General features: G+C 36.3%; 1 protein-coding gene across 8 annotated transcripts in view; it reads right to left on the bottom strand.

Annotated features, from left to right (window-relative positions):
- The window catches only part of myocd (myocardin), a 93,166-nt gene extending 71,286 nt beyond the window's left edge, over positions 1-21,880 (bottom strand). For all 8 annotated transcript variants that reach the window (XM_060861408.1, XM_060861426.1, XM_060861417.1 and 5 more), the window contains exon 1: positions 21,748-21,880. The gene's annotated coding sequence lies outside the window, so the exon portion shown is untranslated. The remainder of the gene's footprint in view (positions 1-21,747) is intronic.
- Positions 21,881-22,978: the final 1,098 nt, after the last annotated feature.

Here is a 22,978-nt window from a genome sequence, read left to right as displayed (position 1 = left end):
GCCTTTTTAGGCTGATGTCACCAGATAAGCATAAGCTTGTTCCCATGTGATAAGAGCCACTTAAAACGGTTCAGGGGAAATTACTGCAAAGAAACACTGTTTGGTTACACTTTTCTCTGATTACAGCATTTGTTTACTAAAGCGGCAGAATGTAACAGTGGGAGTAATGCAATGATAAATTTACTTCACACAGCTTTTATACTGGGCATTGACAACAGTATGATCAAGACCTTGAACCCTGCATATAACCCATAACCCTAAACATAATCTGTGTTGCTTTTCATATGGTATCAATCTTTTCACATGAATCCTTGTAGAATTAAGCATAACCATATAAAGCAATGCTGCATTCGACTAAAACTTGTAACTTGGACAAACAAACAAAATTCCCCTTTTACTCCGAATTCCTACTCAGAAATGTGTTTTTCTCAACCACGAGTTCAATAAGTGACATCAATTGGCTGCACAAAGTAAATGAAGTTATGCATCATTTAGTTAATCAACATACAGAAATGAGGTTGATTGGCATCTCTGGAAAAATTGTCCCTAGTGTGTGAGTGAATGAGTGTGTGTGTGCCCTGCGATGGGTTGGCACTCCGTCCAGGGTGTATCCTGCCTTGATGCCCAATGACGCCTGAGATAGGCACAGGCTCCCCGTGACCCGAGGTAGTTCGGATAAGCGGTAGAAGATGAATGAATGAATGAATGAATGAATGAATGAACATACAGAAATGCTAGCTTGTAAAGTCTAACATAGTACAGTATACAGACTATACTGGAAACTATACATCAGCTATTTGGTTAGCTTTTTTCTAACAAAGGATGGACATAAAGGAATCGTTGTTTTTGTTTTTTCCCAATTTGCTACATGAATTCACATACTGTATGTTTGAAAATGACATCATTTAAAATGTTGGTATATCACTTTGTTCTTATTAATGTTAGCTGTGAATTTTTCATAGTTAGCAAATGATGCTAATTTTTTATGTGATCACTGACGAGCCACAAAACTAACAGACACAGGAAAACACTAGAAGGGAAACAAAAAACATGAAACAAAGAACAGCAGATAACAAATGACAAGGAGTCAGGGACAATAGGGATAGTAATTAGCAAGACATAAGGAACATGTGTACAGAGGCAGGACCGGGGATAAGGATCGGACATGCAAACACACTTGAAAACATAAAAACGTTAACAAAAGCATATGGTACAACACAGAAATCATACCCCCTGCTGAAATGCCCACTGGAGTTCTGGACAAGTTCTGGAATTGTCCAAGACATTATGACAGCCATAAACATTCGGCTAAGTAACGCAGCCTGTATCTAGCATGTTTATAATGGAGGTTGAATTGACTTCAGTACAGATCACTGGGGTTAGAGAATAATGAATAAAATAAAATAATTAAAAAAAATAAAATGCTTTTCTCTGATATGATATTTATATTTGATATAAGCAGCTAAATATATTATTGATGTGTTAGCCAAGTGGTTAAGGCATTGGACTACCAATCGGAAGTTTACAAGTTCAAATCGCAGGTCCTTCAAGCTGCCACTGCTAGGCCCCTGTGCAAGGCCCGTAATCCTAAATAGCTCAGTTGTATGACATAAGATAAATGTAAGTCTGCTGTAAATAAAAGCTAAAAGTAGAAATGAGTGTAAAAAACTGATTAGCATTGTTGTTTGTTTGTTTTTTTTTTTACCAGATTGCTTATGTAATTTTACCTGAATCTTTTTATTTATCCCAATTTATTTTTACTCATGTGAATTATTAATACGGTAGCAGTACTTTTACTTAATCCTGTGTGCTTTGTATTTTTTTTACACCACTGTAAAAGAAATGAGCATACAGTTGCTGGTTATCTTCAGGCTGCTCCGCTTAAGCCCGTAACACAGAGAGTGAAAACGATTGCATGTTTTACTGACATATTTGCTTTCAAAATTATCTTCATTAAATAAAATACAGCTCCAAAGAGGTCAGGTCAGGTGATTGTTTTTTTTTAGTATTAAAAAATCATGACCATTTGCAAGTTCTGTTTGCAAAATGATACAAGCACGCACGCTGGCCAAGAAAGAACTGAGCGCTTGTTCTGTCCAATTCTGTTCTGTCTCCTGAAATGACAGACCTGTGCATATAAATAGCTTTATTTCATATGCGGTTTATTTAACAGAGATGAAAATACACTTGAATCAAAGCTGACTTTCTATGTCACAACATCATATTGGATCCATCATGGTCTCATGTCAGATTCAGTGTGTACAGATTTCTAGTGCTGTGTCTGAGTGCTTTTCTGCTTGAAAACCAGATGGGCTGTTCCCTTTTTTATCCCCCAGATTAAAAAAAAAATTTGGAAAACACACAGAGCAGGTGCAGGTACTGGTGTCTGACCCGCTTTAAAGCAGACATACTGTGTGTCAGGGTATTGTACAAAAATTGGTGCTTCATATATATATATATATATATATATATATATATATATATATATATATATATATATATATATATATATATATATATATACATGATCACTGACTAGCCATACAAAAACCCAAACACTTGTAATACTACTTAACATCATACTCAATGAAAGACATGCAGGATTATATTTCAGGTACATAAAACAATTGTAACTTTCATTTTTAATAGGTATTTACATAGAAATGTATCAAAGTGTTTATGTAATTGGCTTTAATGTGCTATGCATAAGCTATGCTAGTCTTACTAACGTTTCTGTGAAACACAGTCATGGTAGAATTGTCTGTCTGATTAAGGGGGGGTGTCTTTGTGTGCACTATTTCTGCACTTTACATAATAGAAACATAGAGAGAAATAGTGCACTTTTAGTGTCATCGTGTGCACTATTTCTCTCTGTAGGGAATCAAGATTGTACCAACCCTCTGTCTGTAGCAGTTTTATTCTAAGGTATGTGAAGTTATGAATGGCAGCAGTGTGCCAAGGCATCTTTCTGATTTGTAAAAGAAGGAGAAAGGAGAAAACAAAGGAAGAGACACACCAAACAGTAAAAAGGTTTGTGGGCTAAAAGCAGCTGTTAGACAGACATTTTTAGCATGTTAGCTTGTGACGAAGCATCAAGACAAGACAAGACAATGTTCTGTGCTAATTATTAAATTCAAACTTTATTAGTCACACAGTAAGATGTGCAGTAAAATGCTTTTTATTACAAAAACAAAAGACATAATAGTTCACTTGCATAGAAGTAAATAAAGAAAAATAGAAGCAAAAATGATATAATGGCTGTAACAGAAGTCTTTAGCTGAGCTACTGCAGTGAAATAGAATATAAACACACAGTATCATAATACTGCAATATTAACAAGAATCCACTTTTTTTCACAATTAATTATTTCCAAATCAATTATGCTGCAGGCTTTACGCTAGCATTCTTATATAAAGAACATCCTTGACCCATGATGTAGCCAGTGACCAGTATCATGAATCTGCTCTTCACTTATCACACTGAATTACTTCACCACAATTTGCGCTTCAGAGAAACCAAGTAGCATTTAACAGGAAATAAAGGCAATGAACCATGAGGTCATTTGTTGCCGCAACAGTCATTAATCCGAGCGACCACTGAATGGACGTTGCACTTAAGCAGAACAATGAAAATAAATTCAGAGTCAGAGGGGAACAATTAAAGCAGAATTTTACAAAAAGCTTCTTAAGTATTTTTTCTTTTTAATGCAGTATCTGACACAAGAAAGACTGTGATGACTAATAGGTGACTCACCACATGAACCGATAATGATGATTAATACTACTAAATCTCTTATCTCTTTGTACGACTCATGATTGTTTGTATCTAATACCGAATGTTTCTACATGCAGATGTCAAATGCAGCTTTCGTTGTAAGCCAGAATTGAAGAGGACAAATGAACTGTTTAACTGCACCAGATGACAGTACAAACTGTTTTTTTTTTTTTTTTGCTAAATACTTATATCTAACTGGGTTATATTAGCCTTGTCTCAAGCAAGACTGGACAATGATTCCATAAAGTATTGTGTCTTTAAATGTTTCCTTGCCTCATTTAAGTACTGTATAATGAGTACATCTAAATTAATACGTGTTGAGTTTTCCTTTTGGTCTAGTCAGGTCATCCATCCATCCTTTCTCTACACCGTTTATCCTTCTGGGTTACAGAGAACCTGGAGTCTATCCCAGGATACTTGGGGCAATAAATAGGGTACAGCTAGGATAGGATACCAGTATGTTGCATGGCACAGTTACACACACTATAGGCAATTCAGAGAGGCCAGTCAGCCTACAATGCATGTCTTTACTGGGGAGGAAACCGGAGAACCCGGAGGAAACCCACTTATGCAAACTCCTCACACACACATGCACACACACTCCCGGTGGAAATTGAACCTCCAACCATGGAGTGTGATGCAAATGTTCTAACCACCAAGCCACCATGCCCCCCTCAAGTCAGGTCATTTTCATTTAAATAGCATATTTAAAGATAGGACATAGTGAATAAATTGCTGCACAGTAATATATATACATTTATATATAGTATTTGAGTGTATAGTTGTGTTCAAAAGTTTGCATACCTTTAGCTATTATTGCCCCCTTTAGCATCAATGATGGCATGCAGTCTTTTGTAATAATTGTGCATGAGGTCCTTACCTCTCTCAGGTGGTATACCTGCCCATTCTTTTTGGCAAAATGCCTCTAGTTCCTGTTAATTTTTTGGTTGTCTTGCATAAACTGCAAGTTTGAGATCTTCCTAAAGTGGCTCAATGATATTGAGGTCAGGAGACTGTAAAGGCCTCAGGAACCTTCACATTTTTCTGCTGTAGCCATTGGAGGGTCAACCTTGCCTTGTGCTTTGGATCATTGTCATGTTTGAACATCCGAGAGCTTTCATGCTGTAGAATGCAAATTGTCTGCCAGCATTTTCTGATAACATGCTGCATTCATCTTGCCATCCAATTTTTTTTTCAAACTTCCCTGTGCCAATGGAGCTCACACAGCCCCAAAACATAAGAGATCCACCACCATTCTTTACAGTTGGGATGGTGTACTTTTCACCGTAAGCCTTGTTGACCACTCTCCAAACATAGCGTTTATGGTTGTGACTATAAAGTGACTATAAATTTCGATCTCATCAATCCAACTGACTCTGCTCCAGAAGCTGTGAGGCTTTTCTAGGTGCTGTCTGGCCTACTGAAGCACAGGATTCTTCTTTTAAACTCCTACTAGTGAAGGCACATATGTAATATGTAATTATTTTCTATGATAGCTGTACTCATGTTTCACGCATTTGAATCCAAGAGGCTGAATGCGTGTTGAGATGATTTCAAACAACGTTTCTTAGGCAGAATCTGCTAAATGTCTAAGGTAATTTTAAGAAATTGCAAGCCCCTCAGAATATTGTGGAATTTCCTTGATTTTGCATTCATTTTTGCATGGCAAAAACTACAAAACCCTGGAGGGAATTATCACCCAGGCACCATTAACATTATTTACCAGTACACTGACCTTCTATTCCACCAGTGGAAGGGAAATCGTCTTATCAGACATTTTCCATCAGTATAAAGAAATGAATTATTTTATTGGTGTAAATCTGATATAAAATGAATCAAGACTTCGTTGTCTTTCAGAGTGAGACATTTGTTTTTCCTTCTGTTGGGATAACTTTACACAGAATTTTAATGGTTGAAGATAACAGCTTTGAATTTTAGATACTTGGTTACAAGCACTTCAGAGAGCAGAAACATTTGTGTGGAAAAATGAAATGTTTTGGAGTTTTTTAGTCATTTTTCCCCATAAATATATTGCTTGGAGTACACTAGGTGGAAAACAGAAATACTTCTAAAAACTACAAATTCATAAAGCCCTGATTGTCTGCTTTCTGTGATCATCTATGAGCCATTATTAGAAATTAAATGCTGATCATGGACACAACAAAAATGGAGGAAATTCCATTTTTTGGCCTTTTTTAAAGCCCCCAACTATACAAGCGCGTATAATTTTAATTTTTTTTGTGTGTGTGCCTGACATATGCACATCTTAACATGTTAGCATGACTGAAACTAATTAATAACATAGAGAAGCTCTACTTATGAGAAAATGTCTGTAATGTCTCAAAAAGAAGTCTTTATTTTGTTAATCTACATTACAGCACATGGAAATTCTTTCTTCATTGGGAACAGAGCACATGGTCAGCCATGATACAGCACCCCTGTAGTGGAGAGGATTAAGGGCCTTCCTCAGGGGCCCAACAGTGGCAGCTTGGCAGTGCTGGGGCTTAAACTCCGATCCTCCAATCAACAACCCAGAGCCTTAACTGCATAAGCCTCCACTGCCCCCTCTTACCATGAAAACCATTGCCATTGACATTGACAATATAGGTGAAATGAACTTGTATGCACATTTCTATATTTCTGACCATTGTAGTTTGACCAGATGATTTTATTCTGCATGTCAGTAAAGTAATAACTTTCTGACTGTGAGTCAAATATAAAGCAGTGACTAGCTTGATAAGATTTTAGAGTCAATATTGCTATTGACCAACTAAAGTCTGTGTAGTTTCAGTAATGGAGGCGCAGTGCTATATTATGTTTCGACCGTGTTAGTTCTCATCAGTGTTTAAGATTTTTGATAAAACTTAATTACCGTCGCTATCGTATCATCGGAACGTTACATGATTGCATGTGTGTTTTCATCTCGGCAACGCCGGCGGCTAATTTTGTAAATATGTGAGGAGGCGAGCCAACACCAATGCATATGTTTCTACTCCACATGTTTGGCCATTGAATTTAAACTCTATATGAAGACTGTAGAAGCATGTGTTTTAAATAAAAAAAAAAATTATATATATATATATATATATATATATATATATATATATATATATATATAAATTTATATATGAAAGGGTTATGCAAATGCAATTAGCACACTGATGTCTCTCACGGCAATTGCACAAGATAGAAACCATCTGCTTATGCAAATCAAATGAAGAATGCTTTGTTGGAGAAAGTCTAACTAAATTTCAGTGACTGAAAAGTACATCATATACTTTCTGCTTTTTACTCGTATGTGAAGAAACATCATGTAATAAACATTACTGCTTTCATGTCTTAATGTTTCTCAAAAAAAAAAATCCTTCTGCATGAAAAGTTGCATCTCTTCGCATACTTTGTGGTTTTTTTCCAAAATATTTACCTCATGTTTAGAGACAGCTAAATTGTTGGACCACAAGCAGATGTTTAATGAGTGAGGTGCATACCTGCGCAAAGGATTTAAAACCGCAAAGAATAACTACTTACTTGTCACATTACCAACAATGTCAAGTGCTACAGACTTCAGGAATCGCACATGCAGCAACAGATGTATCACTTACTGTAAACTAGACGCCATTGCTTGATAACTTTTTTTTTCTGACTCTGAAGAAAATTAACTGTTGTGAGATCACTTGGCCTTTTGTGAGATCACTTGTTCCATTCTTAAAAAATCAATCCTTAAACCAACTTCAATAAAGCAAATACTGAAAAATTGTTAGAATAATCTTATTGCTTGGTTTCATCTGATTCATTTAACTATTGTTCATGTTTGGTTAATGACTTGTATGAAATTAGACAGTCAGGGTTTTAAAACGTTGTAGTATTTCATGAGTATTAATATTTTTATCTAGCCTACTAGGGGCAATATATTTATATAAAAGTTCTCATTTTTCACACAAATATTTCTATCTTTAAAATAAATATTTATATCAAACCCAGTTCCTCTATCTGAGATGCCCCAAGTGCTTAATCCTGATCTTTTCTACACGACAAAGAAATTCAAGGCTAAACATGGACACTACAAAACAGGCACAAATTCCATTTTTAGACCTCTGGGAAAAAGAGTTAAATGAATCAGATAAGGCCAAGCAATAAGAACATAATACTTTAGGGTTAATTCAGGGTTAAATGGCCATCACAGCTTTCTGTTTAACAGCGAGCCAACTGGTGTTCGATCTATCGCATGACACCTCAGAACACGTGAGTTGTTTAATCGCAGAAGTTCTTTGAAGTAGCAGTAGAAACAGATGAAATGAAATTACGTAGATGTCCTACCTGGGAAATTTCAGCAAGACACTACGGAGCATTGCTTTGGGATCAGGCGCTCACGTGGCCGCTCTGCATTTGCTGCTCTTCGGCTTAGGGTGACAGTACAGTCTAGATGTGCAGTTGATGTATTTATGCTTTTCTTCCCCTGCTTGACTTTTAGTGTTCTTAAGATTTCCAGGTCTCTGACACTCTGACACACCAAACTGCTTCAACAACTCTTTTAGCACTACAGCCATGTCCTCACGAATCCTTCATCATCGCTTAGATTGGATAAGAACATTGAACATTTCTGTAGAGATAGCAAAAAAAAAAATTCCAAGTGCATGCTGATTGGTTACAGCACTAGTGTGCACTTTGCATAAGGTGAAATCATAATAAAAATCAATTATTTCCTTTCAGATTAAAGGGAATGCAGATGTTTTGCCAGTGAGTCTGCATCTGCATGAGCAAAACATCATTTCATTAGAATGTTAAAGTCATTTAACATTAGAATGTCATTTCATTAGAATTTGTCATGATGAGTGCAAGAGAATATTATTATTAACAATTAACAATTACCACAGACTGGGGCATTTCAAATATAATTTAAAAAAAAAAGCACTCTAAATGGATTAATAAAACATAGCCAGCAACTTACATGTGAAGTTTAGCAGACAAGAATGGTCCACTGTGTACTTCCTTATCTCAGCTGCCCTACTGGTATATGAGAGCACATGCATGTAATGTGTGTGAGTGTTTGTGTGTGTGTTGCATTTGGTGTGTATGATAAAGAGGAAATGTTTGACACTATGCAAAGGGAAGTGGTAAAGTGCCATTCATTTCACTGGTGTCAAAGCTCTCAGCAGGCATCTTTAGCTGAAGACGCGACACACAATGTACATGACATTACGCTTATATTCACTGCACATTAGTGTTTATTCTTCATCTTTCTTTAGATGATGCAGAATCCAGTTTAAGCTTGTCATGCAGTTCTACAGCCTGTAGAAACTTTGTTGACTCCATGTCTTTATTCTCTTTTTTATTATTATTATTATTTTGATTCATTTAATAATTTTTTTTTAGTTCTACTGCAGTTTTCTACTTTTACCTCTCTGAGAAAAAAAATCATAGTCATGTCAAGAAACTGAATTTCTGTAAAAAAAAAAGAGAACATTTAGAGAACATTTCAAAAAAATACAAAAGTTCCCATCATAACAGCTAAAAACAGTCATTTCTTCACCACCCTGTCTTCACCCTGTCCTGACACTGGAGACCAAAAATCTCCCTCAAAACTTTCCCCATGTCATAAATGGTACATTGTTTACGTGAAGCCTCTGCTGTACAAACTCCAGTGTTAGCGAATAGATTAATAGTATTGGTGAATATTAATACAAAACAACTTCTGACCAATCAGAACGGAGAATTCAACATCTAGTATAAGCTGTAGCCTTATTATTAAATTAGCTTTATAAACTTTTATCTAACAATTCTGTGATTTTATGAACTCATCTAAAGATGTCCTTATTATGAGCAAAACACTTAAAAAAATAAAACTAAATACAAAAAAAATTAAATAAAATACAAAAAAATATTAAAATAAATACTTTAATAACAAAGAAAGAATGACAGAAAGAAAAATCCAATGCTTTGGTGTAAAATGTTTTGCATATTTAATAATTTATAACATTTACTCTTTAAAAATCAGAATAATAATTTACAAGCACTTAATTTTAATATAACATAATGGTGGGTTTTTTTTGTGTATAAAATAAACCTGCTTTGCAATTAGTGTGACGCATAAAACACAATTATAAAAAGCTGATTGTTCCAAGTGTAAAGGCTGCAACAGAATATTAGTATGATGTGTATGTGCACAGGTATGTGTGTGTTTATGATATTTCATCAACTTTGCCTTAACATTCATCTTTATAGATTTATAGATGACTTGTGCAAGTCAAAATTTGCAAAATTCCACCTCTCAGTTGAAATAAAAGAGAGCTGACGTCACCAGAGCTTTGTAACTAAACCACTTCTTGCTCATAAAGATCCTTTCCATCACAGTTTGTTTCATTTCGTTTTGTCTGAGCAACCAAGCAGGTCATTTAAGTTAAAAAGTTTAGATGGGTCCTTTTGGGTTCTCCAAAATAACTCCTTCTCCTCCTAATGCCTGTACATTTCCAGTGATATTAACCCAGGACTAATCCTTTCACAGCATTATTCTGTTTTTTACTGAAATCAGACACAAAACAATATTGTTACATCAACTCACAAGAATTTATGAGCAATAACTCAGAGACACAAAGCCCCTGGAGGATCTGCGAGGCCACTGGAGACTCTGTGAAAGAGCAAGAAACAAGCTTGCGCATGCTGCGTGCAATCACACATATCCTGCCCTTTTGCTCTTGTAGCCAGCACTGAAGTGACACTCACACATACACACAAACACACACACCACTCAAACAGCTATGCATTTATATTTACCTCTGGAATGAGTCTGATTTTAAAACATGAATCATTTCGTAGCTCGCTATTTCTCCCAAGAATTATGCCTTTAACTTTGGTTTTGTAGGTAGCATCCTTGTTCCGTTCTCATCAAACTTTCAAGACTTTGTTTACCATCAGACAGCAGCCAGCAATTATCTGCCTATTACCATCAGCCATCAGCCAATAACCATCAGCACTCAGCAATCAGCAAACATCAACCAACAGCCATCAACAGTCAACCATCAGCCAGCAACCATCAGCCATCGACCACCAACCATTAGCCAATAACCATCAGTAAGCAGCCAACAGCTAATAGCCAAGAGCCAGCAACCATCAGCCAGCAACCATCAAACATCAACCATTAGCAAACAGCCATAAACCAGCAAACATTAACCATTAGCAAACAGCCATAAACCAGCAAACATCAACCATCAGCCAGCAACCAACAAACATCAACCTTTAACTATCAACCATCAGCCAGCAACCATCAGCCAATAACCATCAGCCATCAACCACCAGCAAACATCAACCATCATCCAGCAGCCATTAACCATCACCCAGCAATCCACAAACATCAGCTGATATTTCATCTAAACAGAGACAAACACTGATATGAAGAGGAGGAGGAGAACTTAGAAGAGGAGAGTCTTGACACTTTCTTTCTTTCTTTCTTTCTTTCTTTCTTTCTTTCTTTCTTTCTTTCTTTCCGAACCAAGTTTATGAGAAAAAAATGCTAAAGAAAACAGTTTCATCTCTCATGTATCATAGCTGAGGTTGAGGAGCTGTCAGAGCCAGAATTCACACACCTATGTCTTACTTCTGTGATTTGCAAACATTTTCCAGTGTTTCTTGCGCAGCGTGGTGAGTTTATATTCAATAAAGCCTGTGAGGTTTAGGCCATGCCCACTTCAGGTTTCAGTCTGAATACAGATACACATAAACTAGCAGATGTTAATGGTCAGATCTTTACTGACAACGTTATGTAAAAAAAAAACCTGTTAATTCATTAGTCATTTCTTTCAATTGATTTTTTTTATTAAAATAGAAATATTTATCCAGGTGATCCAGGACAGGAATTTATCACCGTGAACATAAATCCTCCATTCCTAATCACGAAATAATCAAATCATCATTGTAAAATGTCTTACGACATGCTTCATGCTGCAGGTTGTGTTGACATTACGTTAAATAATGATGTTTATTAATAGAAGAAAAGCATTTGTCAGGACTTGACTGAATCCAAACGTCTTGAAAGAGCTTGTTTATGTAGTTAAACGTACTATTAGCAGTGTAGCAAATGCAAATCACTCAGCGTATGTAAATAAACAATGAAGTAACAGAGGTTTGGTGCATACCAGCATTAACTGTGCTTTGTTCAACAAATTAGGAAAAGTATAGATTCTGACATTCGCTTAGGATTTGTGGATGAAGCTGTAACACAAATCCAATAACAGGCAATGAAGTAAAGCTCACAAGACCATACAAAATAGGATTGAGTCTGTGACTGAGATCGGAGTCTCACACACACACACACACACACACACACACACAAACACATACACACATACACTTATGTTGTAAACATCCAGCTGCTTTGCATTAACCCATGTTGAACACACACATATGAATACTGAAAACTTTTCTCCATATAAATGTTTCCATATGGATTTCAGATACATGATCAGATATCATATGTGAAGCTTCTTAAATGTCATTCTTATTTTATTCATGTCATTTGGATAATTGGATGAAAGTACAGATTACATTTAGACTCCAACACACACTGCACTTTTGGTTAAGCTGCTAAAAGACAATCACATTGTGAAGTTTTGCGTTCTAGCCAAATTTTCTTTTAAACAAACAAACAAAAAAATTGTCTTGAAATAGCTAAAATAACTTTCTTTAGTTTGTTCTAATGGGGGAAATCTGTAGCTCTTTTTACCAGTTTCACATTATTTAAAGTTTTCAATCAGTATAAATGAATTGTTTTATCGCTGCAAGTCTGATATAAAACGACTTTGTTGGTTTTCAATGTGCAATGTTTGTTTTTAACTCTTTTGGGATAACTCCACTCAGAATTGTTGTGGTTGTAGATAACAGGTCACCATTTACATGCTTATGAAAAAAGAAAACTTTTCATAAAAAGTTAGAAAGCTAGAGAGCAGAAATTAGTAAAAAAAAAAAAAAAGTGTAAAAAGAATTTTCCTGTCCTGTAAATACATTGCCCTTTGTAACCTAGGTAAAAACAAAACTTAACAAAAAAAGAATCTACCTGTAAAACTTCAAATAATAGCCCGGGCTTCTATTTACCCAAATCGCCGAACTGCACCGGCTTGTATTTGAAACAGGCGTCTATAAGAGACAGGCCTTTAATTTAGTGTTGAGATGTTCAAGCATGACAGTAGGAGGTTACCACATTATATTAATAATATATTTTTATTTTAGTTTTTTTTATAATTAATTCGAATGTGTTTAACAAATCATTTAATGTAAGAAATGTCTTAGATTTTTGGCAGCACAAAAAAAGAAACGATGTGACAGCAATGGGCAGAACAAAAGTTACCGGTTATAAAATCCAAAATCCGAAACGCATCAACAAGAAAGGATGACGGCTACCCTGTAAAACAACTGCAATCATGTGATAGAAAATTACTCTATTCATCACTATCATCATCCCCGCGATCCTCAATTCCAAGTTCATTGGCAAATTCCTCCTCCTCGTCGCTCTCCTCCACTTCTCCCCCTCCGGCCTCCGCTAACTCTGCCTGCCTTGCTTGCACTAACAGCTCCCACACAGATGCGCACGGCTCTCCCTCTATGAAACAATGGATAAGGTGATCCTCGCTTCCATCAGAAGCTACTGTCAGGCCACATACCTAAGGATAACATCCCGAAGTTAATAAAATATATTATCTCCTCTTTCTCCCTCGCACACACAAACACACGCGCGGGTGTGCGCGCAAGCATACCTTAAAGGAATTTTTTTTTTATGTTGCCATAGTGATGAGTCGTTCATGAACGGTTGCGTCTGTCACGTGAAATCTAATCAAAACATAGAACAGACGATCTGACGGGTTTTACAAGATCAAATACAACCCGATACTAAAAAACAGACCAGGCCTCTATTTGAGACCGGCCTCTATTTACCCAAACCTGTCGTCACACCAGGCGTTTAAAAGAGACTTCGTTTTTTTGTTCTGCATTGTGTGTAAAGTGTTTGATCCATGAGAGACAGCTTTCTTTGAGAGTATTGCTACTCAACATGTGGACTAAAACTGTCCAAACTTTCCAACAACCTATTAGTGGTTGTAAAACCAGGCTGAGGTGAACAGACCTTCTAGAAGACGCACAGAATCTTTATCTTTCAGAGGACTTATTCGTCCACTCATTTTAGAGTATACTGCGGTGATTATATATTTCATGTTTCTTTGGTCACTTTTCTATCCAGTAAGCAGTGACTCTAAGCTATTAGCTGTGTAATGACTTCTATGTTGACTGGCATATGTTGTTTTGAGCATTAATAGTAATAAATGAGGAATGGAGGCACGGTGGCTTAGACTCACACCTCTGGGGTTGCGGGGGTTTTTTTCTGCCTCCACCCTGTGTGTGTATGTTCTCCCTGTGCTTTGAGGGTTTCCTCTGGGTACTCAGAGACATGCCGTGCATTTGGAAGGACTGGCACTCTGTCCAGGATGTTCACTACCTCGTGCTCTGAGTTCTCGGGGATAGACGCAAGATTCCCTGTGACCCAGTTTAGGATAAGTGCTACAGAAAATGGATGCATGGAAGGTCCATTTGAGGATGGATCATGAACTCATATGCTATCCAGGGTATATTATATTCCCACTTTATTATCGGCGTTCAACGATAAAAATATACATGGAGGTTCCGTAAAACCAATCAATTCAACAACATAAAGACATAAAATACTTCAAATGCCTCACCCTTAAATGAATCTTATCTAGATCATATACCAAACAGCCAAACATCCTCTATGATTTAGTAAAGAGATCATTATCTCTGCATTCGGACCATGTGGAGGATCTCAAAGACAAATCTAGTACTCTTTATTACATATTAAAAGTCTAGTATAAGTACATTAAGTACACACTCACCGGACACATTAATAAGAACAACTTTAAATCTGGACATTCATGCAATTATTCAATCAACCAATCAGATAGCAGCAGTGTGACCTGAGCTTCAAATAATGTACATATCTAACACCAGAATGCTAACAGTGGGACTGTTTTGGAATATTTCAGAGCCTGCTGATCTATTGGAATTTTTTTCTCATACAATTTCTACACAGAAATGTGTGAAAAGCCAAAAAATATTTTTATGTCAAAAACGTCTTATTTTTGAGAGAGGATGAGAATGGTAGAACCGGTTCGAGCTGACAGGAAGTTTACCTTCTTACAGTCCTAGCTGTAGAACCTGAGTGACTCTGCTAACTCTTATTCTTAGAAGTTTAAAAAGAGGTGTAGAACTACTTGCCATTATACTTACTACTACACTAGATAAGTGTATGAGTCTATTGCTCATGATCAGTAAAAAAAGGGTCACGTGAGCAGGAAAGTAGTCATTGTCAAAGATGTCCAATTCTTTCCTCGCCTAAATCTTGCCTCTTGAACAGAAGAAAAGAACAAAAGAAACAGTCTGTTAAGAAAAATCAGCACTAAAAACCAAATTTTTTAATATTTAATCGACTAAAAATATTTTATATCCATACTATAAGTAGTACTAGTATATTTACTAGTACATACATACTAGTATATTTAATGTTTAACAGAAGTGTACTTACAGTAACACTTAGTGTACTTCTTTTCAGGTGTCCGTATACATATTTTTATATTTCAGGTAGTGAGCAGAAGTGAACTTAACACTTAGTGTACTTTTGTTCACGTGTAGTATATTTAATGTTTACTAGAAGTGTATGTAACACTTAGTCTACCTCTTTTTTATACTACCATGCCAGTATATTCAATGTTTGCTGTAAGCATACTTAACATTTACTGCACTTCTCTTTAAGCACACTTATGTATATATTTTAATATATTTAATGCAGTGAACGTAAGTGAGTTAAGTGTACTTAACCCTTCTTAACTTTAAAGTTAAGTGTACTTAACTTCTTTTCAATGCTTATACATTTAATGCCTATACATGCTAATATATATAATGTTTAACATAAGTGACCTTAAAACTTGTGTACTTCTCTTCAAGTGTACTTATAAATACTAGGATATTTAATGTTTAACATGGTAGTATATTAAATGTAAGCTACTTCCCTCTGATACATACACCAGTATTGCTTTGTTAAATTCATTGGAGCAGGCTCTGTGTTGTTGATGGGTGGATCGGGGTTTAAGCCCCAGTACAGCCAAGCTGCCACTGTTGGGCCCTTGTGGGCCCTTATCATGGCTGACCCTGTTCTCTGACCCCAACCTCCAAAGCTTGTATAGGCAAAGAAAAAAATTCACTGTGCTGTAATGTAGATGTGACAAAATAAAGGCTTCTTTTAATACAGTGAGGGGGAAATGCAGAGAAAATGAATCTTAGTGGTCCCAGCCAGTGTACAAAGGTTTCAAAGGTTAAGTTTGTATTTCCTCTGTTAAACAACTTTGTGGACATTCTTTCATTTTATTTTTAAAATTCTTACTTTTTCCTTGATGCAAAGAAAACTTTGACAGATAGCGACATGGCTGTGAAGTTCCCTCACGACCTGACAATATTCGTTATATAAATGTAAATCATGTAAACTGATTGCAAAGAACAAAATGTCAGGTCCTGTCCTGAACAGAACAGAACACCAACACAAGTAACGTCATCACATACTTCCGATGAATCATAAACTGGAGAGAAAGCACATGGAGTGACCTGATCACTTTGCAATTCTATGCCACTTTTTTCTAAAAATAAGACCCAAGGCTGACCAAAATAGAGCAAAACCTATTTCTGTGGGTTGTTTCTATTGGACGAATATTTTGTACCCTATGATGTGTGCATGTGAGAAAGGAATGTGTTTTGTTTTTTTTGCTCTTTGGGGAGAAAAGCAGCTCGTTCTCCACTCAATCAGTTATGACTCATCACCTCAGTATAGGACTGACAGACTTCTACATAGTGCAGTCGTGTTTTTATTTTCCAGAATAGCAGGTTGTGTATGCACGTGCTAAATTTAGCTTAAACAGACATCCTCACTAAAAAGATGAATAAACACATGAAAGAGTATATTTTAGCATGTTTTGCAAAACAGACATTATAAGCAAATAATGCGATGCAAATATGTGCTAGAAAAAAAAATATATCATTGTTTCTAAATACAAAGAAGATTCATTCAATGCCAATTGGGACATTTTACTACTCCTATCAAGGGTCTAAGGTTTTATATTTAGAAGAATGTAGCTCTGATATGAATCCTTAAGATCACAGATCACTACAGGGGCAAATGTATAAAGAAAAAAATAAAGAGAGAACATCATAAGACCAGTCACTCACTTATAGCTCTGATAAATCTGGATCTCATGACAATGGGTCATAGTCTTATGATCTCAGACTAATATAAGACTAACTGAATATAATTTCATTAAATGCCTGCAAGTATCTGAGACACATGTTAAGATTTGATGATTGACAGATGATGTACAATATATATGTATGAGCAGATAACTGAAATAATTTACTTACACTTTGTTTTGAGAGGATATTATTCATATTATATATATTATTATATTACTGTATACAATATACCACTGGTGTAGAGGCTACAACCAAAATAGGCATTCTAGCATAAAACTCCCATTCGCACATACAGTATACGTGTAATATTTGCTGAGTGTATCCTAATGAAGAATTGTCATAATGTTTTCCTAGTCATTAAGGTGATAGACTACATAATCAGAAGGTTTTGAGTTTGAATCCCAACAAGCTGCCACTCCTGGGCCCCTGAGCAAGGCCCTTAAACCACAGTATAACTCTGGATTAGGGCATCTGGCAAATGCTGGAAATATAAATATGTATGAACACAGAGCTAGAAGTCTCTAAAGCCTTTACTGAGAAGTCGAATGAATGAAGAATTCTAACCAATTTTCTTTGGACAGGATATTATACAGCTACCCAAAGTACACACACTGTATATAGCTCTGTAATTCTTGTTATATATATATATATATATATATATATATATATATATATATATATATATATATATATATATATATATATATGTATATATATTACAATATATCTGTTAGATTTGTTAGAAGCAACAACTTTCAGGATGTCTCCTGCTACTGCAGTGGGATTTAAAACAGATGGTCCTGATAAATAGTGGAGCAGTCTGATGACATGAGATCTCCAACCTGTTGCATGTATATGGGGCGGCTAATGTATGGGGAAAATGCCTAGACTTGTTTTACCTGATTTATTAATGTTGAAATTAGTCCTATAAATCATTGTATCGTTTTATTCACATGTAAAATATCATATGAAGATCATACTGTATATATAAATTGGAAGGGTTTTTGTGATGGAAAAACAGAAGAAAACCAAGATCAATCATGTCAGATGTTTTTCCACAGGGCAAAGTGAAAAACAGCCAGAAAAGAAGGGGGGAAAAAACGTAAAATAATGTAATTGCATAAATGTGCACACAACGAAAAGTACTTGGTTGAAGTAATCTATTAGTGAGGCACATCTTGACCTGGCATTATTTTTCTAGATCCAACATCCCCTGTGAGTAGGCTGCTTCAGTTCACATCACAGATTTGGAGTTGGATTCAGGTCTGAGTTCTGGCTAGGACATTCAAAAAAATTCATCTTCTTTGGAGTAATTCTGGATTCCCTCCATCTTGATTAAAAACCCAGGTCTGCCTGAAAAAAAATTCCTAAAGCATGATGCTGCCACCACCATGCTTCAGCGTGGGATATGATTTTTGTGATTTTTTTTTTTTTTTTTTTTTAACCAGACATATGATTTGGAATGGTGGAATTATTACACCTTGTAAAATTTGGTCTCATTAAAACATAACACATTTTGCCACATGGTTTTGGGTAAGTTAGTTGAGTTAGTTGGAGAAAACACTTCCATGTAGCCACCCTTCACCAGACTTGTGTAGAATATGAGAGATTGTTGTTACTTGCAGAGAATAATCAGTCCTTGCCAAATATTCATGCTTCTTTTTTAATGTTGCCGTAGGTCTTTTGGCAGCCTCATTGGTAAACTTTGTTTTTTGTCCTTTTATATATTTTTGGAGGGGGACGCACTGTTCTTGGTGATGTTACTGTGGCGCAAGGTTTTTATATTTGTTGATGAATCCGACAGAAGCTGATCTTTATTTGGGGTTATGATGACGTCTGGATGATTGAACTGATGAACTGCTTTTGAACATGAGATTGAATGTGATTGGTTCATTCTGAACACAGTCGTGCTCCCAAATATAAAAGGGTGTGCATACTTATGCAACCTTTTGTATATATATATATATATATATATATATATATATATATATATATATATATATATATATATATATACTGGAATTTAACAACGAGGCTAAAAAAAACTTCTGATATGATTTATTTTTGTTAATATTTCTGCACCAAAAAAAATTGCCATTTGGGTGTGTAGATCTTTTTACATGTATGTGAGCAAATTTCTTCACAGAGACGGGTCACCTACTGTAGTCACAAGTTTAGGGAAGGAGTCTCCAGTTTCAGTGTGAAACACTGAGCGTGTGCAGTGTAGAACACTTTAGCGTGTGCTGTTATTGAAAAATGATGACAGTTCATCATATTAACACATTACTGATTGTTTTTCTGGTATATGTTTTACTTGAGAGAGAAAGATAGAGAAAGAGAGAGAGGCTAGGTCAGCGAGAGTTCAGTAAAGTCCCCATTAATTTGTATATTTCCAAGGTCTTGGCTGTATGAGTGAATCAGTAAGAATGAGTAAATTGTGTTGAAGGAGAATGTATATTTTGCTTAGCACCAGAACTCTATGTCTCAGTTTAACACCCGAGTGTCTAACCTTGGCTGCTTGCCCATAAGGGACCTCATCTGCAGGCACGGTGACAGCAGAGCTTACACACTCTCCGTGGTGAATTAGAACCCGTGTATCTGTAGAGCGGAGGGGACGGATGACATAGTGCCTCTGCGGTGCGGTATGTGTACGCCGGCTGACGTGTAACACCTGTGACAAATGGTGTTCTTCCACGACACAAGGGTCATATAGACAAGAGTGACATCTCCATGCATGATTTTTAAACCATACCATTCAACCATCGGCTGGTTAACCAAAATGAAAAGACAGATATTTCTAGGACTTAATATTTCATCGAGGATACTTGATAAATCTAAACGTTTATGAAGAAATTATTGACGTAGGAATAAAAGACTGCCCTTTAATAAACCTGCCTTTAAAAAGATCTCTGCAGATTTCCGTGTGCTACTCGTATCCATTTCCTCTCTGTGTGTGCACTGATAACTGATGATTAATTAAGTGTGTATTTTGTCTGTAGTGCTTAAGCAGCTGCATAGTCTTTCCTTTTGTGTAAGGCAATTATTTAGGCAGAAACATTAGCTGATTTCACCTGCTGTACCTTGGTAATAAAATATTGCAGTAATGAAGTTTTCTCTGGACTATTTAGTCTAACACATATGAGAAATATTGACTGAAGGTCTCATAGAGCAAGCCAAGAATATCACTGAAGATACAGCTAAAAAATAACTTTTGAAATTTATCTCTGTCAGTCAAGTAGATTAAAAAATGACGGATTTTCTCTGTACAGCGTGTATTGATCACGGAATAAGAAGAATCGCTATAAAAATCGCTTTTTAAAAATTAAGGACAAATTAGGTTCATTTGAAATGCCACATTTCTTCTGTGTTAACAATATAAACAATACTGTGTGACATATGGTTTTATAGAGTTTTATCACATGCTCATGAATTTCAGCCCAGTCTACTAGACGGAAGGAGAAGAGGGAGCAGAAAGACCCCCTGATGTGGCTTCTACTTCATCACGGCATTTCCTGATAATGTAATGTTTCTCGAAAGCAACAGGGACAAAGCACCAATCATTTTGTGAGAGTGTGTTCAAAAACAGACGTTTTTTTAACTTTTGCTCAGTGAGGCCTTAAATTCAGGGCAACTCATCAGTGTCCACACACACACACACACACATATTTACCTACACACACATACATATGCACTGAAAGGGACACACCACTGTCTACAGCTGATAAAAAAGGCAAGCAATTTGCCAAGCTTCATATAGAGATGTTGGTCTGCACTGTAGTGATTTTTATCCATTCGGTTTTAATTGGGCCTGGCTCCTGGGATCAGCCCTGAAGATATGTTCCTTCTGAACATTTCAACTTCTATAAACAACCAATCTTCTCGTTTCCAAGCTGACGGCTTTCAGGCACCGACGTGCTTGCCTCTGCCAAGAGGTCTGCACGTTCCCCTTATGTTCTGCTTTTGACTAATAATCTCATTTCCAATATTCATTTACATCACCCAGCAAAAATCCCCCAAGGCCACATCGTGCCAAGAGACATCTAAACACGATGTGTCACTGTAAGAGCATAGCCCCAGACTAGAAGATCATTTAATCACCATTTTGGAGCAGAGTGTGTGAAAACATTTTCATCAATATGATCTCAGCATGATTTACTTAGATCCTTTGCTGATAATGGTTGTGTCCGTTATTAGTCAATTGCCTTCCTCCTTCCCCGTGTGAACTGACCACATTTTAACCCCGTGCTTATTAGTAAAACGTCCAAAGGATGTCGATAATCGAAAAATATTCGTGCAAATTCCACCTGAATGCACGAAAAATCTTCTCAAAAGCATTCTTTGCTCTTTCAACATGACCATAAATAAAAGGAATAAAATGCTTTGCTTCTTTCAGAGATTTGTCAGTAAAACATCCTTCTTTGTGTATATGCCTTTGCTATCAATCCATCATGCCTGTTGCACAAACTGACCTGGAAAAAGTTCAAGGACGTATCACAGGAAGGCCTCGTAATTTAGTAGCCGACAAACGGTAAAATAAATGTTGTTCCGTGTCCAACGTGAACGGAGTCTTAAATGCAAAGCGTCATATTTTTGCTGCTTTTTTTTTCTCCTGATAGAAGCATAACAGGCCAGGCTGTAAGAGTGGTAAGGTATGAAGGATAAGTATGGAGGTTGAGTACTCACTGCACGTGTGTCAGAGAGGAGGTGAAGAGGAGGCTCGCCCTGGTCAGACCCCGTTTCCTGCAGCACGCACTCACCGAGGAGTGAAAGAGCACAGACTTCTCTCCTCCCCACTCTCCGAGCTGCAACTACTCTTTACTGCCATCACTTCATTAAGCAGGGGAATACGTTGAAGGGAGACTATTACCTCAGCTTCGCAGGGAGGCCTCTGATTACTAATGTCATCTCTGTTACAAGTACACCCATCATATATTTACCTTCTGAACGATTTCCATCCATTATATCAATTTACTTGTTTCAAAGTCAATCTAAATCAAAAAGAAAGCATTCCACATTAGGTACACACAATTAGTGCTTCTTTGAAAAGTGTGAGATGTTCCCGCTGATATTTCACATTGATTTATTACGGCTTCGTTTCAGAGCACACGTTATCCAAGAAGCGTACCTTATTTACATATTAAAACACATAATCAAAAACAGTCTGTAATTTTTTTTTTCTTTCTTTCTTTCTTTCTTTCTTTCTTTCTTTCGTTCTTTAGAAGACATTCCTGTTTTTTCCTTTTGAAAGGTTTCACAAAAGTTTTCCCGCGAGGACAACAGACACATAGACACTCACTGATGTATACATGTATTATGATTTAATGTGAACGTATAGGTTTACACGTCTACATGAACGAACCCGAATTGGCTCCGGCAAAGGAATTCAAAGGCAACCCATTACAGCTGTTTTAATTTAGAATGATGGATTTCTACTTCTACCTTGTGTTGAAAGGTCATTCGTAGACATCAAATAGAAAGGTTTTGACAGATAGTTTGGCGTAACTAGTCCTAAAAGTATCAAACACACCCAAGGATATTTTAATGCATGTTTTTTTTTTCTTCATGGTTTTTCTTCTACTACTTCTCACAGAAGTTTTTTTATATACCAGTCTGGTATTCACAGGCTGTTGTAACTGTTTTCCTGTTTCAAGTAACATTTTCACTTGCATCTAGTGATGAATGTATTCTAATTAAATGCTAGTTAATATTTTAAATATCATCCTATTTTGTGCTCACAATAAAACCCACTCTCAGTCACTGAACATTTTTGGGAAGTTACTTTACTCAAACGCTCCCCTGTAATCCATTTATAAAAAAGAAAAACCGTAGTGAATTGTATAACACAATAATGATGACATCACAAGCTAAACTTAGCTCGAACTTTATGCTTTGTGCTGTATTTGGATGCGGCACC

The sequence above is a fragment of the Tachysurus vachellii genome, chromosome 2, assembly GCF_030014155.1.
Source record: "Tachysurus vachellii isolate PV-2020 chromosome 2, HZAU_Pvac_v1, whole genome shotgun sequence".
Taxonomy (NCBI): domain Eukaryota; kingdom Metazoa; phylum Chordata; class Actinopteri; order Siluriformes; family Bagridae; genus Tachysurus; species Tachysurus vachellii.
This window is presented reverse-complemented; position numbering and strand designations above follow the sequence as displayed.